This window comes from Halyomorpha halys, unplaced genomic scaffold, assembly GCF_000696795.3.
Source record: "Halyomorpha halys isolate HHAL.00 unplaced genomic scaffold, Hhal_1.1 Scaffold615.1, whole genome shotgun sequence".
NCBI lineage: Eukaryota > Metazoa > Arthropoda > Insecta > Hemiptera > Pentatomidae > Halyomorpha > Halyomorpha halys.
Window position 1 is genome coordinate 218072 of NW_027105445.1, and position 526 is coordinate 218597.

Below are 526 nucleotides of genomic sequence, written 5' to 3' on the forward strand. Positions count from 1 at the left end.
CTATCCGAGGATGCTAAAAGCTTCCCAGAAGGATACCCTGACCAGGTATAGAGGCAGATGACGAAACACCTTAATAATACCCCGGATTGTCAATACATAGCAGTGTTTCATGGTTGAAGTGGATGAACAAGGAGGCACCGTGTAGGAGCGGTGGACGGAGAATGCTCTTATAGATTTAGAAGTTTTAGCCGCATGGAAAAGGCCGATGACGTTAGGAGATGGTGTAGGCGATGTATGACTGTTATGGCTTAAGACTGTTACTGGTGTTTCAAAATAAGCTTGTCTGTATCTATTGATAGTAATCTATTGATTGCAACCAAAATTATTTAGTAAGAAGATTTTTTAATTTATTTAATGTGATTTACAACTGTACAAATAATAAATACAATAAGTAAATATGTTATATGTTTTATTTACACTTGAAAATATTGGTAAGGAACCACCCATTAGTGGTAATTCAAGCATTAATTTAAATTAGAAGGTCCCGTGGCCATCTTCTTTTTAGACGCCTCGGAGGATTATCAGG